This window comes from Neophocaena asiaeorientalis, unplaced genomic scaffold, assembly GCF_003031525.2.
Source record: "Neophocaena asiaeorientalis asiaeorientalis breed wild unplaced genomic scaffold, Neophocaena_asiaeorientalis_V1.1 scaffold521, whole genome shotgun sequence".
Lineage (NCBI taxonomy): Eukaryota > Metazoa > Chordata > Mammalia > Artiodactyla > Phocoenidae > Neophocaena > Neophocaena asiaeorientalis.
In genome coordinates this window covers 4189277-4204567 of record NW_020174712.1, presented here as the reverse complement: position 1 = coordinate 4204567, position 15291 = coordinate 4189277, and positions in this window count along the sequence as shown.

The following is a 15291-nucleotide window of genomic DNA, read 5'->3' as shown; positions in this document are numbered from 1 at the left end:
TTTTGCGGTACACGGGACTCTCACTGCTGTGGCCTCTCCCGTTGCGGAGCACAGGCTCCGGACGTGCAGGCCCAGCGGCCATGGCTCACGGGCCCAGCCGCTCCGCGGCACGTGGGATCCTCCCGGACCGGGGCACGAACCCGCGCCCCCTGCATCGGCAGGCAGACTCCCAACCACTGCGCCACCAGGGAAGCCCAATACCGTGATATTTTTGATCCTAAAGTTATCTGAACTGTATTTCAAGGCCCAGTTCACTGTACCATGAGTCCAGCCCACAGGAGTAGATAGAAAAAAGAAAGAGGCTCTAATTTCTCTCCTTTAATTCTCAGAGCACATTAGAATAACTCCACGACCTGGTGTCACAGGGGAAAATGAAATGGTACTTTTTGTTTCAGATAGCCGCTTGAACACCACTATGGAAAAATCTTCACCATGTAGGGAGAGTTGCAAGGCTGTGATCTGGGTGTCCTGCAAACTCCCCATTTCTAAGATTATATTTTGTTTTACAAATGAAAGTTTGTTTCATAAAAAACAGTACAGCTCTACTTGGGCTTGTTAAAAGACGGTACATTCCACAGTGGCTACAGAAAATGGATGCAGAAATCAGAGCCCTGGGGTTATTTGCCTGAAAGGATCTGGAGAAATACAAAACTGCTTTTATAAAAGTCTTTCTAGAAATCAGACTGCTGTGATTAGGATGTGAAAATTGAGGGGTTTGCTTTCTAATATTTCCATTTCCATGCTCCCTTCTGGGTCATGACAATTAATTGGCCTACTTGGGGCTAAGTGCAGCCAGCTCTGTGATAATTGCTAAAAAACCTATCTTGGAGCCAAAATAACTCCTTGGGAATTTCACTTTTCAGTCAATGAGAGACTCCAGGACAAATACTTAATCTCTGTCTGATACATCCCTCCCAGTTACCTTTACAGGATGACTAAAGGGTCCACATGTTGGCAGTGGCTTTTTTTAAACCTTGTGAATAAAAAAAAAAAAAAATGTGTGCAGTCTGAAGTTACATTATTAAACATTAGAGTAGCAAAATCTTTTGAGAGCTATAGTTTTGAGTCTTTCATCTAGTTTGCCCATGACTGAAGTGATCCATGTGGATTAAGGCAATAATTCAATCTGAATGTTTGCTTTGTATTTTAAAAACAAATGAAATGTTGAACGTTGTCAGGTGTTAGCTTGATCTTTATTGTAACTCTGCTAAGATTATGAGGGTCACACTGAGCACCTGAAGTAAGACTTGGATAGTGACAAATACCAGGTTACTATTATCTGGTTTCAGCATCAATCAAAGAAGTGTTAAATCATCAGATAATGTCTCCAAGCTCTCAAAAAAACGAAATCCCTTTATGCTAATCCACACATGCTACTGATCATGAGGCAACCACAGAAACTACCCAGAAAACAGTATACATGGTTGCATTCACAGATCCTGTATTCAATATAACAGGAATTAAGATACTCTCTTCTGATTCATCCACATGTCTTATACCTTTAGGCAAGAAAAAATACCTATGGGTTGCAGGATCTCCTCTGGCTTATGAAACTCACTGTGAGATCCCCATTCTTGCTTCTGGTGATTCCTTCCTATTTTTCACCTGTCTTTGGACCCAACTTAAAAAATGAAAACATAATTATTATAGAATCATGGTATTTTGAGTCTAAATTAGATCTTCAAAATGGTTTAATCTAATCCATTCACTTTATAGATAACAAAACTGAAGCCTACAGGATTATAGTTCATTTTTAGTAGAACTCAAAACTTCTGATCCAGAGCTCAATTATATTTTTATGACACCAAATTAGTTTTTTGTTTTGGAAATTTATTGTCTGCCTGCTCTCTAAATTATCATTGTTTATGAAGAGGAAGACAGAATTTTTTAACAAAGCTCTAGAACATTGCTTTCCATTTTCATTTGATGATATGGGTGCCTTTATGAACATTTTCAGTGAGAAGCAAGGATTCTAAGCATACCAAAAAGTCAACATGTTTACTTTAGTATACGGTTGATCCTTGAACAACATGAGTTTGAACTGTGCCGGTCCACTTATATGCAGATTTTTTTCAATAAATATATTGGAATTTTTTTTTGAGATTTGTTACAATTTGAAAAAACTCTCAGGTGAAATTTGTGGCCCAGAAATATTGAAAAACTTAAGAAAAATGTCATGAATGCACAAAATAAATGTAAATAGTAGTCTATCCTTTCATGGACAGAAGATGTATAATATTTAATATGAAATACTGAAATTAGCAAACAATAATTTTAAACCAAGTATAATATATATTTTTAAGACTTTAAAGGAAAAGGTGGCATAGTAAGTAAATATATGAGGAGTCTCAGCACAGTGATTAAATCTATTATAAAGAATCAAATGGAAAAGTCTAGAACTGAAAATTACACTATCTGAAATAAAAATTCATCAGATGAACTTTACAGTAGACTGGAGACCAGAGAAGAAAGGACAATGAAATTAAAGACAAAGAATTAGAAATTATCCAATTTGAAGAACAGAGAATAGAATATTTTTTTAAAGTGCAGTTACTTGTGGAATGACATTAAGCAATATAATATTCATGTATGTTTTGTGCCAGAGAGAAGTCAAAAAAATTCTTGAAAAAAATGATATCTCAAATTTTCTTCATATTTGATAGAAACCATCAACACAGATCCAAGAACTGCAGCAAACCCAGAACAAGATTAATGCAAAGACAGCCACATCTAGGCACATTTAATCAAACTGCTGAAAATCAAAAATAAACAAAATATCTTAAAAGCAGCCAGAGAAAAAGACAATTTTTTATAGAGAGGAACAATGATTTAATTGAGAGCTTACTTCTCATCAAAAACAATAAAGTCCGGAAGACAATGGAATGGCATCTTTAAAAGGTTTTAAGAAAAAAAAAAAAACTACCAGAATTATAATATTCTTTTTTCTAATAAAAGTATCCTTCAAATTATGAGTTAGAGATTCAAATAAACAAAACCTGAGAGAATCCATTGCCAGTAAATCTTCACCACAAGAAACAGTAAAGGAATTCTTCAGAATAAAGGAAAATAACACCTAAGGAAAACTTGAAAGGAAACAAGAGCAAATACCTGAAATGGTAAAGATGTGGGTAAGTAGAAAAGATTTAAGAGAAATGTGTCTTCAAATTCAGGGGCTGTTGTGGTTTTCTGTCTCTGACCCTCAGGTTTTAATAATTTCAGTTACCTACCTTTGCCTCCAGAGCACAGTGAAGCTCTTATTATCTGCTTGGGCTATTGCCCTGAGGGAATAAACCAAGGTAATTCTCTGATTTCTTTTTCTCAAGTACTCTCTGTGCCTTTGCTCTGCAATGTATTCAAAGAGCTGTTTTCTATATTTTGTCAAGGTTTCACTTTGTTGTCAGCAAGAGAGTCTTACAAGCTAGTCAGTCATGGCTGAAACAATAAGTCAGCCAAGCAACCTTTAAGGAGGAAACCAAAGCTAAGGAGCTTAACTTTGTATTTCCAGACATTACAAAGTTACAGCAGTTAAAACAATATGGCTTGATGTAAGGACAAAAAAATACACAAACTGAACATAATAGAGTCCAGGATAGACACACGTAGATGGAACTAAATTTATGGCAAAGGTAGCACTTGATCTCAGAGGAAAATGTACAGACCTTTCAAAAACTTAAATTGGAAAAAAAAAAAAATATATATATATATAATCTGTACACCTAATTCACATTATATGCAAGAATAAGTTTAGATGAATTATAGATCTAAATGTTAATTATAAAATAATAGAGTTTCTAGAACTAAACACAGGAGGATATTTGAATGATCTTGGTCTAGGCAAAGACTACTTAAACTGAACACAAAAAGCATTAAAGATAAAGGAAAATATTTTAAAATTAAATTACATTAAAATTATAATATTCTGTTCAACACCAGTAAATCAAACAACACCAATAACAGTGAAACTACAGAGTGAAAATCGTGTTTAGCTTTTGTTTTGGTTTTGGTTTCGTTTTGCCACAGTTAAGGATAGAGATAGGGCTAAACACCTATCAGAATAAATATAATTTATTTAAATTTAATATAAAAAATTATAGTAGTTAAGTGTTGTCAAGGTTATGTAGGAACAAAGACTCTCATATTTTTTGATAGGAGAGTAAATTAGTGACACCACTTTAAGGAACAATTTGGCAGGGTCTATTAAAGCTAATATTAGTGAAACATCTAAAACTGAGAAATTCCACTTCTAATATATGTCTAAGAAAAATGTACACCTACATTTATTAAAAGATATGTACAAGAATATTTATAGTAACATTATTTATAATAACCAAAAATGTAATCAACCCAAATGCACATCAATAGTATAACAGATAATTAGACTTACAGATAGTTATACAAAAGAATACCATCCAACAATGAAAATGAATAAAATCATGCTACTCACTATAACGTGGATGGATCTCATAAATCTAATATTGAGCAAAAGATGACAGAGAGAATCAGGCATACAAGAGCACTTATGTATATAAATTTACATGAAGATCGAAACAGGCAAAAGTAATCAGTGGTGTTAGAGGTCAGGATAGTGGTTATGTGGAAAGAGAATCAGAGACTGGGAAGGAATAAAGAGGAAATGTCTAAGGTTCTAATATTTTTGACCCGGATAAAGGTTACAGAAGTTTATAACATGAACAGTCTTTGAGCCCTGTTTTCTGGTTGTTTGTTTGTATATAAGCATACTGTGCTTTGATACAAGAAGCATCTTACTAAACATGAAGTTTGGTAGAACAGAAGGTGTAGGTACAATGATGAATTGGCAAGAAAGGGCAACAACAGCAAGGTTACAGAGATAATTGTTTTGAATTCAGTTTTTCTAGGGCAATAGCTTTCAAACTCTTTTAAAGCCAAAAACTCACATTGTGTGTGTGTGTTTATACTTACTTAGGTATATATAGAAAATGAAAGAGAATGTTTACAAAATGGTACCACACCAATAGCAACACACTCTGGTAACTTCTATTCTAGGTACTTTTCAATTATCTTTCTCAATCTGAAAAAGATCATCTACAAAAAACTATGGTGGCAACATCATTTTTATTGGAGAAAATCTGAACACTTTCTCCATGAATTTGGGAATAAGATTAAGATGTTCACTAACACCACTACCAGTCAGCATCGTACCAGAGGTGTTATCCAGTTCACTTAAGCAAGGAAAATAAATGAAGTTATAAAGATTGGAAAGAAAGTAAACTTAAATCACGTCAGGATTGTATACGTAGAAAATCCAATGCTTGGTTGGGAGATTCTTCAAAACCAGGATTGTCCAATTCCCTAGTTTATCTTTTTTTTTGCAGTATGCGGGCCTCTCACTGCCGTGGCCTCTCCCGCTGCGGAGCACAGGCTCCGGACGTGCAGGCTCAGCGGCCATGGCTCACGGGCCCAGCCACTCCGCGGCATGTGGGATCTTCCCGGACCGGGGCATGAACCCGTGGTCCCCTGCATTGGCAGGTGGACTCTCAACCACTGCACCACCAGGGAAGTCCCTTAGTTTATCATTTTAATCAATAATCTATAATTATTTTCAGCTAATGAAAACATAGCATGTGTTCAATACATACTTTTTTTGAGGTAGATACATACAATGAGTGAGAGTGAGATTCAAATTCTAATTGTAGGTAGGCTTTGAACCAAAATTGTAAATTTTCATAACATGGTTTTAATGTCTAAAATCACTACAGTTTCAAATCTCTTTATCAAATTTTCATACTAACTTCTTCTCTGAATGAATAAATTTCTTAGCATACAGACATTAATACTATTATAGAACTATTAAATCTAATAATTCAAATGCCCAGTGAATGCCTAACAAAGTTAGCTTAACTATACTAGGAATGAGTATATAAGTTATCAAATGCTAAGTACAGACTTAAGTATGTAGAATAAAGCAAATACCTTCCAAAGACTGTCTTTCCATCTTTAGCTCTATTCTGCCTTTTATTTTCATGTTATCAAGTAAAGAAATTAGGTGTGTATGGGTATTTGTGAGTGTGAATGTGTGTGTGTGTGTTTGGGTGTGTGTTCTGCAGGTAACACTGGGTGATTCTACAAGTGCTCCATAGCCAAGACATTTCTAGGGCAAAGGAGCTGGAACTTTAGTACCTGGTTGCCTCTGGGAAAACTACCTTGGTTAACAGGAATTGATCCAACAGTCTTTTTGGCTAGCATCCAGCTCAACAGGAGGTCACATTTTTCAAAAACGAGTTTTTTATTTTGTATGTTTATTTATTTATTTTGGAACTCCACTGGGACTTTTCAGGACTTAACTTGTATTACTTTTTAAATATATTCTCCTAAGGATATTTAAAAGTTCTCTTTCATGTATAGCTTCAAATTGAGTTCAGAAACTCAAGGCAAGGATATTCGGTGTGTCTTAACCCTTAAAGTTAATGACTTCTAATTAACCCAGCAAGAAGCTAATGACCTGTAATCACTTGCCAATTGATTGAGTCTTTTTTTTTTTTTTTGGTAAAATTAGTCTGGGTGAAACTGAGAGGGCTCTGGCTGGTGGGGAAAGGCAGAGGAGGATCCATGTTTAAGGAGTCACTCACAAGGTGAGTTCTGAAAGATATTCAGGGTAATGGGAACCATATTTGTGGTCTTTTGCCAATTATTATAAGACCTCTGAATGGTGTTGTAAATAAAATGCACGTATTGGAGACTATATAACTGAAACAATGAGGCAGTCATTAATGTCATTTCAGTGACCTTAGTGCTTATCACTTGCAACAATTCAGTTACAAAAAGAGGAATACACAGCAAAACTATGCATCAGATAATTGATTTTATGAGATACTTCACTTACAAAGATATATATATACTTTGGTTGATGAAAGTTGTTCTATAAGAAGATGGCAGAACATGTATGATTATGAATCACATAAACATTTATTAAGAATCTGCCCTTGAGCCAGAATCTGGGCTATCCATTGGGCATTGAAAGATGAATAACCCACAGACCCTTTCTCCAGGAGTTTACACTGTCCCAGATTAATAAATAATCACCTAGAGCAAGGAACCCTATGACAAAGAAATACTTTACAGAGTATAAATTTTGAAAATGCATGCATAATCCTCTCAGGTCCTTCATACAGAGCATACATATATTTTTATACCTCTTAGAATTTGCCAGTTACTAGCAATATTGAAGTTCAGGAGGCTGAAAAGGAATCTCAATACAAGGAAGAGTTGAGGAAACAGTGGTATTGGCTAGCCTTATTTGAATTGTAAGAAATGTTCCAGAGAACATTCAAAAACAGTCCCTACAATTCCAGCTATGGAACAAGATATCTAGTTTAAGACTAACACTATTCAAAAGCATTATGCATTAAAAAGAGTGGTTTGTGACTACATATAATTGGTTGTAATAGAGTGATAAGACACTGGAAAAAATTGTCATTATTCATTACTATTTTTCAAGATAAGAAAACATACAGAGAAGCCTGACATTATGGAACAATTTTCACAACCATGATGTAAAAAGCTGTACCAATAAGGAGAAATTTTTTTTTTTTTTTTTTTGCGGTACACGGGCCTCTCACTGTTGGGGCCTCTCCCGTTGCGGAGCACAGGCTCCGGACGCGCAGGCTCAGCGGCCATGGCATGGCTCATGGGCCCAGCCGCTCTGCGGCACGTGGGATCTTCTCGGACCGGGGCACGAACCCATGTCCCCTGCATTGGCAGGCGGACTCTCAACCACTGCGCCACCAGGGAAGCCCAATAAGGAGAAATTTAAAAATAAAATAAAGCAAAAGAAAAAGTACAGTGCTTCAAACACTATCTTTTTTCTCCCTTAGAACATGGTTGAGAGCAATTCAGCCCTACAATTTTTTTCCAACAGAGAAACAAGAAGGTCAGGGTTATCTGCAGCACTGGGCTCACGAAGCCACGGCCCTTTCTGCCTCTAAATGTGGTCAATACCTGCTTCCTCACCAGTCCTGCAGTGAGTCACCCACTGACTCACTCATTTTTAGCTGGCACCCCTCTTTTTAAGTGCCTGTCAAAATATCCTACTTACTACTATGGCAAGAAAAAAATCATCAAAGTAGGAGAGTAAAGGAAAAAAATAGAAATTTTTTTTTTTTTTTTTTTGCGGTACACGGGCCTCTCACTGTTGGGGCCTCTCCCGTTGCGGAGCACAGGCTCCGGACGCGCAGGCTCAGCGGCCATGGCATGGCTCATGGGCCCAGCCGCTCTGCGGCACGTGGGATCTTCTCGGACCGGGGCACGAACCCATGTCCCCTGCATTGGCAGGCGGACTCTCAACCACTGCGCCACCAGGGAAGCCCAATAAGGAGAAATTTAAAAATAAAATAAAGCAAAAGAAAAAGTACAGTGCTTCAAACACTATCTTTTTTCCCCCTTAGAACATGGTTGAGAGCAATTCAGCCCTACAATTTTTTTCCAACAGAGAAACAAGAAGGTCAGGGTTATCTGCAGCACTGGGCTCACGAAGCCACGGCCCTTTCTGCCTCTAAATGTGGTCAATACCTGCTTCCTCACCAGTCCTGCAGTGAGTCACCCACTGACTCACTCATTTTTAGCTGGCACCCCTCTTTTTAAGTGCCTGTCAAAATATCCTACTTACTACTATGGCAAGAAAAAAATCATCAAAGTAGGAGAGTAAAGGAAAAAAAAAGTAGATGTTGTTGTTTTAGACCAGAGCCTGGCCTTTCTTCTGGTTTCTCTTCTCATCCCTCAAAGCCATTTTCTCCTACTGCTCTCTATATGATGCCTCTCAGCACCACAAATCTCCAGGCGATCTAGTTTGAAAACTCAGGTAAGTTCAACCCTACCTGCTATTTGTACCAGTAAAAGACAGCATGTTATCCTTGCAAATAAATATACATAAAGATCATCAATTAATCTGTCCTCCAAACTACACAATCCTCTGAGTAAAATTAGTAATTACAGACACAATTATGCTCTATTAGCATGAGTAAAATGTTTATGGAAAGAACCTTAGCTAAGTAAATGCAAATGATGGTAAATCACAGGCACAGAATCTTTACTTCGCTGTTTCCTCTGGAAGGAAATTTCCTAAGATCTTTGCCAGCTTTCTTCTCATTTTTGAGGGCTCAGTTCAGATGACATCTACTGAGAATGGCCATTCTTAACTATCGCCTTTCATGAAACACCCCAAACTCCCTTTTCCACATTACCTTGTTTAGTTCTTACAGCACTTTTTTATTTATTGTTCTTTTGTTAATTGGCTGTCTGTCTCTCCCATTAGCCTGTAAGCTCCATGAGAGCTGAGAACTTGCCTTTCTGATTCACCTCACTATTTCCAGTGCCTAGAATCATGCTTGGCATATAGTAGGTACTCATGAATATCCAATCAGTGAACGAATGAACAAATGAAATGCTCATGTTTTTGTTGTAAAGGATTATATAGAAATGAAAAGGTGACCAACTGCAAACCAAGCGCAAGACTAATTTTACATAGAAGTATTTGTAGTTTACCAGGCAGTACTTATTACACACTTGAATTTTCAGACCTGTATTAATCTTCCTGGAATTGTACATATAATAACCATCTTTGTAAGTGTGGAGAATATGCAAAGGACCCACACATAACAATGGCAAACGCACAGTATTACAGTGAGGTAAAATGGCTTCTCTGTGTGACAACTGGCTCAAAGGTAAATTCCTAAGTAATTGATTTAGAGTTGTTACCTGTTTTTTTTAAAAATGAATTTGCAGATTGAGACACACTAACTCTATCCACATTGTAAACTCATGAAACATAGCAATTATAAATTGATCAAAGTAGATGAGAGCAATAAAAACTCATAACCTAGTTCCCACATAGGTAGGTCACCTATGAACAACGAATTAAGCAATATAATACAAAAGAACAGGAATCATTCATTTTGATCTATATTCTAATTGTGTTAAATGTTGCTGCACAATATGATTTTGAATTCTCATTGAAAAGAAGACCTTAAAAAATGAATGGTATTTTCTTAGCCATAAAATCAAAATCTGAGTTGCATGACTCTTAAAGTACTTTTCCTGGCTAATCCACTTTTTGCTATTAAAAGTGTGATAAATTATTATATGATTCAAAACCATAATATAACTAAAGGAAATGATTGTTTGAAAGGATTTTGATTGAATTATGTTTCAAATTATGTCTCAAGAGTACTTGCCTAAAACACATTATTTTTCTCCGTATTTTTAAGAACTTTAGGTAGCAAGCTAGAAAAATTCACTTGTAGATTAACAATAGGCATTTTCATATATTTTGGATAGAACAAAGCTGTCTGAATTCATTCTGTATTAAGAGAAAAAAACAGTATATAAAAATTATGTTTTGTAAACTCTACACCTTTCCTTGGTCTTGCCACTGGGGAAATTTTTGTTTTATGTTAAACCCCAGTGATGAAGAGCTATGTGATTCATTTCAATATCTGTACTCAAAAAAAAAAAAAAAGAAAATTAGATTAAAATATAATAAGGAAATTTCAGAACCAGGGTTCATTTTACTATAAGAGGTGGACAGATGTGGGGGAATGTGGATTTGCTAACCTAGAATCTTTTTTTTTCACTGTAAAGATAATTAATTCTCTTTCTATACTGTAATATCATTCAAGTCAGACCTCCAGGAAAAATTGATTCTGAAAATCTGACATAGCCGTGCTGGAATTCCATAGGATTACATTGAAGATTTACTATCAAGAGCACGTCCTTACACAGCTGAAGGTTTGGGAAAATATTAAACCTATAAAAGTTAAGTGTCAATTTGTTAAAATCAATGACACAAAATTAGAACAATTTATCGTGAAACAACATGGAGACTTGTAGATATACATCTAGTACAGTCAAGTATTCAGTCATTACAATGTAAAGCATTTTGAAATATTTTTAAAACCAAATTTGTAGTCACAACAATTTCTGAGCCTCTTTTTCACTGCACTAAAAATTTGTTTTAGTTATTTTCCCAAAGATGCTTATAAAGTGCACCAATACTCTGTGACGTGATCAATAAATGCTGATGATTGACTGATTGATGTCTTGGTCCTGGACAGAAGAGTTTGTAAGTCACCTGTGCCTTCTTGCAAGACGAAGACTGCAGTACGGAACTGTACATATTATAAAGTCACCCCTCTGAACTTGTGTGTAATTCATACCATCTATGTAAATTCTGAAAATTTTCTGTAAAACAGACAAGGCCATGGCTAAGTTCAATGTATATTGTGCAAGAGAATATTATTTAAAAGCTTTTACAATAAATGCTGGAGAGGGTGTGGAGAAAAGGGAGCACTCCTGCACTGCTGGTGGAAATGTGAATTGGTACAGCCACTATGGAGAACAGTATGGAGGTTCCTTAAAAAACTACAAAAAAAACTACCATATGACCCAGCAATCCCACTACTGGGCATATACCCTGAGAAAACCATAATTCAAAAAGAGTCATGTACCAAAATGTTCATTGCAGCTCTATTTACAATAGCCCAGAGATGGAAACAACCTAAGTGTCCATCATTGGATGAATGGATAAAGAAGATGTGGCACATATATACAATGGAATATTACTCAGCCATAAAAAGAAACGAAATTGAGCTATTTGTAATGAGGTGGATGGACCTAGAGTCTGTCATACAGAGTGAAGTAAGTCAGAAAGAGAAAGACAAATACTGTATGCTAACACATATATATGGAATTTAAGAAAAAATAAAATGTCATGAAGAACCTAGGGGTAAGACGGGAATAAAGACGCAGACCTACTAGAGAATGGACTCGAGGACACGGGGAGGGGGAAGGGTAAGCTGTGACGAAGTGAGAGAGTGGCATAGACATATATACACTACCAAACGTAAAATAGATAGCTAGTGGGAAGCAGCCGCATAGCACAGGGAGATCAGCTCGGTGCTTTGTGACCACCTAGAGGGGTAGGATAGGGAGGGTGGGAAGGAGGGAGACGCAAGAGGGAAGAGATATGGGAACATATGTATATGTATAACTGATTCACTTTGTTATAAAGCAGAAACTAACATACCATTGTAAAGCAATTATACTCCAATAAAGATGTAAAAAAAAAAGCTTTTAATTGAGAAAAATTAAATAGTTTACATTATTTATATTTTCTAAATTCTCTTGTGTTTCTTTCTCACAACCACTGCTGAACATAAATTTGCCTTTCCTTAATGAAATCACTTCTAAGGACACAGTCATTTGAATATGACTTACTTAAAAAAAAAAAAAAAAAAACCAAGTCCAGAAATGATATTGCAACTTCACATTCTCATGACACCTTGGTCAAAATCCTGAGAAAATATTGACAAAGTTATTATTTTAAGATATTAAATACAAATAATAATATGTGTGGCAATCTGGTTAAATAGCACACTGAAACCCACCCTGTTAAGAATGTCAGGAAAAATTAGTTCATGGAAAACAACAAAAAATTTTAGATTAATTTTAAATTATTGAGTTATATCCAGACTCAGTCTTTCTTCTCTCCTCTAATTTTTACATATTTTTAGAGAATCCTGATGATATAAAGATGAATGAAAGCCAGCTCATAATAGAGCCCATTCTTCAGTCTATTGGAAGAGATATATGTGAATAATAATAAAGATACGAGCTATGATATGTGGAAACTGTAGCCCTCATACATTGCTGGTGGGAATATAAAATGGTGCAGCCAGATTGGAAAAGATTTTGGCAGTTCCTCAAAATGTGAAATATAGAATTACCACACTATCCAGGTATCACCCAAGAGAAATAAAAGCTTATATCTATACAAAAACTTGTACACAAATATTCATAGCAGCTTTTATTCATAATAGCTGAAAATGGAAACAATCCAAATGTCCATCTACTGATAAATGAATAAATTAAACGTGATATATTCATACAATGGACTATTACTCATCAAGAAAAAAAATGAATTACTGATACATGCTACAAGATAGCTAAACCTCAAAAGCATTCTAACTGAAAGAAGTCAGTGACAAAAGACCACATATATTTATCTGTTATTACGAAATGCCCAGGATAGGCAAATCTACAGAGAAAGAAAGTAGATTAGTGGTTGTCTAGGGGGAAGAAGCGGCAGGTGGAGGTGGAGGGGAGGGTGCAGAGTCACTGAGAATGAGCAGTAGGGTTTGGGGGCAATAAAAATGTTCTAAATCTAAATGATACGGCTGCACAATTCTGTGAATATACATTTAAACAGGTAAATGTTATAGTACACATCTTATAGATCATGTATCAATAAAGCTATTAAAATACAAGGCAATATGTTATAAAATAAAAATAAAAAGTAAAGCACTCCTGAGGATGGAAAAGAGAATAAGTAATTCCTTGTGTGGTAGGGCAAGGGATGAAACGGAATATTCGAGGTTTCCCAGAAGAGAACATTTTTAAGCCAGATCTTGAAGAATTAGTAGAAATTCTCTAAGTTGAGAACATTTGTCATGTTAGACAGAGAGGCGAAAGCATGAACACAGGAAAAAACCATAGTTTATTTGATGAATGACTGAGTAGCGGGAGGACAGAGAGACTTATGGGAGGAAAGGCATTTGGAGTGATAGGGAATGGTAGAAAATAGACTCAAAAGACAGGCAGAGAACAGGACTCCTTAAAGCCCTTTAGGCCATGCTAAAAAAAAAGAGATACATTTCTTTGTATTTGACAGAACGCTATTAAAGTTTTTCTTAAGAAAATTAGCATACTCCTTTTTATTTTAGAGAAATAAAACACAACTCTTCTAGATAAGATTTCCGTCTCTGATCAAAATTGTCTACGGAATCTAGGAATTAATAAGACACTTACTATAAGACACTGATTTTGACTGCTCATCAATTGAATAAGTAAGAAGAGCAGAACTCTTCCACTTTCTGGGAAAGATTTCTTTTAATTTTGCGGTTCAAGAGGGAGCCAATATAATCTTACAGACAAACCTTCCTGGCCACAGGTATATCCAGGGATATTCTTAAGCCAAGTAAAGTCAATCATAGTAACCATGACACGGTCCAAAGTCTTTGGTCCTTTGTCACTATTTTTTTTTCTCTAATTGGGACTAAGAAATGAGATCCCCTTTCTGTTTGATGGTAAAACTGAAAAGATAAGGTAATCCAAAAGTCACTAATTTTATTGGTGCCGGTGTCATAGAGAATGTCTGTTTACGAAAATTAAGTAGAAAAGCAAAAACTGGCAGCAGTAAGAAACGAGGGGCATCCTGATGGTATTCAAATCCATGGTTCCAGCAAGCTCCGAGGCCACACCCTGCCCCTCTTGGTAATGGAAGCCTAATTTCCTCTTTTGGGTGAAGCTGGCTAAAGTTGAATTTCTGTCACTTGTGGCAAAATATTTCTAACAGTAGTAGAGTTAGCCAGTTTAAGCAGTCACTAGTAGATACTTGCTGGCTTATTTGATGCATCACAATTTATCAGTCACCTGATATCTATGACCTTCTGGTTTGGCTAGAACGTGGATATTAAACTCAGAAGCAAGAACAATGTGTATGTGCTGTGAAAGGGGAACTGAAAAGGGAAGAAATGAAGAAGTTTCATAAATTTTTAACGTCCGTTCCTGGCCAACAGATGGATGTTATCATATCCTAAATGGACACATTTACTCTTAGAAAGTCATTTGCAACTAAGAATGTAGGTCAGAGATTCCAAATATCTAGCATGTGTGTCAACTCTCCCTCCATACTTTGGGCAGGCATGGCTAGCTGACAACAGAATTTTACTAAACCTGGATGTGCCCTAGAATTCTTCATGAACAGCTCTCTAGGAAGCCACTGACAATTAAGTAGACTTTGCATGCAAGATAAAATCTACTTGCCAGCCTGGATTAGGTTAGTGATAATTATCTTAATAAAATCATTATGACCCCTCTTCTCTCTTCTCTATAAAGTTAAACCTTACTATCAGTTTAAGACAGAAAGCCTGCTTTCAGGAATCTATTATTCATGTATTCCATAGTGTCATTTTAAGCAAGGGGTCACCTTTCCCAATGTATGTGCATTTTAATCCTTTACTACAAACATTGGATGAAAGGATTTCCTTTTGGTGATAAAGAATTTCAGGCATCTGAGAGCAAATGGAAGAGTTATTTCAGGAAGACTTTTTCCCAGAGTTCCTGAAAGCCCACCATGTGTTTGGGGCTAATCCCCCCTTTTCGGAAGTCATACCACCTCTATTCCACCCACCAGGCCCACTCTAGACAAAGAGAATTTGAGAGAAAGTTTGACCTGGTTTATTAAATGAACTGCCCGCA